The sequence below is a fragment of the Myotis brandtii genome, unplaced genomic scaffold (assembly GCF_000412655.1).
Source record: "Myotis brandtii unplaced genomic scaffold, ASM41265v1 scaffold305, whole genome shotgun sequence".
NCBI classification, from domain to species: domain Eukaryota; kingdom Metazoa; phylum Chordata; class Mammalia; order Chiroptera; family Vespertilionidae; genus Myotis; species Myotis brandtii.
The window spans coordinates 4,787,336-4,790,120 of record NW_005361652.1 but is presented as its reverse complement, the minus strand read 5'-3'; positions in this window follow the sequence as shown (position 1 = coordinate 4,790,120).

Sequence of the window (2,785 nt, the reverse complement as noted above, 5' to 3'; positions counted from 1 at the left end):
ACACCTCAGTGAGCTACTGAGGGCTCGCCTACCCAGACAATGTCAAATTGTTTCAGCCACAGACTTTGAGATTCCTGCATCCCCAGTAACTGATTCCTGGACCCCCTAGTGATTTGCAGAGTGAAATCACACTGGCCAGAGTCCCACGGCCTCATCCAAAGACTATAGGACAGGTGCCCCCCACCATCATATGCTCCTGTACCTTCGCAGTGATTTTCAGAGTGACACTACCCCACCAAGAGTCACACAACAGTCCTGACTGGTTTGGCTCAGTGGATAGAGCATCGGCCTGTGGACTCAAGGGTCCTAGGTTCGATTCCAGTTAAGGGCATGTACCTTGGTTGCGGGCACACCCCCCAATAAGGGGCATGTAGGAGGCAGCTGATCGATGTTTCTCTCTCATCAATGTTTCTAACTCTCTATCCCTCTCCCTTCTTCTCTGTAAAAAATCAATAAAATATAAAAATAAGAGTCACACAACAAGGGCCAAAGTCACACTACCTGAGCCTCAGGCCCCAAGACACCTTCCTCCCAGGCCATGGACTCTGGGATCTCGCAGTGAGAGCATGCCAGTAAGACCTCGGGCAACCCTTTCCACAAGAGCTGGAACCACAAGCACATCCACAACAGCATATATGTCGAGAACAGGGGTGAGTCATATTGTCAGACAACCCATGACAAGACTTCATCCATGAACGAGAAACTAATACTCAAGACCCAACTACATAAGGAGAACCCAAATAACTCAAGTAGGAGGCTTCACTAAAACACCAAGCACAGGAGATCTGAGAGACTGAACCACTGGGTCCCAAAAATCACCAACTACATAGCACCATCTCAAAAGAATCTGGGTAGCAAAGCAGTTGGATCTAAGACATAGAAACAATTAAAACATTACAGAAAAAATGTGGAGGCAAAAAAAAAAAACAATCCCCAAAGGAAAGAAAAAGGGAATCACCAGAAAATGAATTAAATGAAATGGAGGCAAGTAATTTGTCAGAGAAAGAATTCAGAGTAATGGAAACAAGGATGCTCCAACCTGTGGTTGAAAAATACACACAACTCAATGAGGATTATAAGGAGCTGAATGAGAATTTCACCAACATGTAAATTAATAAAGAAGAAATGAACAATGACACAATTATAATAAAGAAAATAATGGAAGGCTTCAAGAGTAGACTAGAAGAAGCTAAGGAGAACATCAGTGAGTTAGAAGACAAGGTAGAAAAAACACCCAAGAAGAGCAGCAACTGGGAAAAAAACTTAAAAAGAAAGAGGAGAGCCTAAGGGAGCTTTGGGACAACATATAACAAAACAACATCCACAAAATAGAGGTGCCTGAAGGAGAGAAAGCTGAGCAAGAAATAGAAAAGCTGTTTGAAGAAATAATGACAGAAAACTTTCCTGATTTGGGGGGGAAAGTCACACAAGTCCAAGAAGCACACAGAGTTCCAAACAAGATGAATCCAAAAAGATCGACACCAAGACACATCATAATTAAATTTGAAAACATCAACGACAAAGTAAGAATCTTAAAGGCTGCCAGAGAGAGACAGAAAGTTACCTACAATGAATCTCCCATTGGAATATCAACTGATTTCTCAACAGAAAAATATCAGGTGAGTAGGAATGGAATTTAATATACAAAGGAATGCAAAGCAAGGGATTGAATCCAAGAATACCATACCCAGCAAGGCTATCATTCAAAATTGAAGAGGAAATCAGAAGCTTCACAGACAAAAAAGAATAAAGGCTAAGGGAGTTTATTACGACCAAGCCCTCAATGCAAGAAATGCTAAAGAGACTGCTGTAAAAAGAAGAAGTAGAAAAGGAAGAAGAAACAAAGGCATACAGAATAAAAATGACTACAAACAAGTACCTGTCACAGTGATGGCGAACCTTTTGAGCTCGGTGTGTCAGCATTTTGAAAAAACCTAACTTAACTCTGGTGCCTTGTCACATATAGAAATTTTTTGATATTTGCAACCATAGTAAAACAAAGATGTATATTTTTGATATTTATTTTATATATTTAAATGCCATTTAACAAAGAAAAATCAACCGAAAAAATGAGTTTGCGTGTCACCTCTGACACGTGTGTCATAGGTTCGCCATCACTGACCTATCAATAATAACCTTAAATGTAAATGGCCTAAATGCTCCAATCAAAAGACATAGGGTAGCTAAATGGATAAAACATGACCCATATATTTGCTGTTTATAAGAGACCCACCTTAGAACAAAGGACTCACACAGACTGATAGTAAAGGGATGGAAAAAATGTTTCAGGCAAATCAAGTGGCAATTCTTATATCTGACAAACTAGACCTTAAAGTGAAGGCAATAACAAGAGATAAGGAGGACAACTTCATAATACTAAAGAGAGCAATTCAACAAGAGGATATAACTCTGGTAAACCTATATGCAACAAATACAGGCGCTACCAAATATATTAAAAAAAACTTCTGCAATATATCAAATGCAAGACAAAAAGCAATGCAATTATAGTAGGGGATGTTAATACCTCATTGACACCACTGGATAAATCCTCTATAAAAAAAATCAGCAAAGGAACAGCAATGCTGGATGACTCACTGGATCAGATGGAATTAATTGACATCTTCAGAACATTTCATCCCAAAGCAACATTCTTCTCAAGTGCACAGGGGACATTTTAAAAGATAGATCACATATTGAAACACAGGCAAAGCCTATTCAAATTCAAGAAGAGAGAAATCATATCAAGCATCTTTTCAGATCACAATGGCATAAAATTAGAAATCAA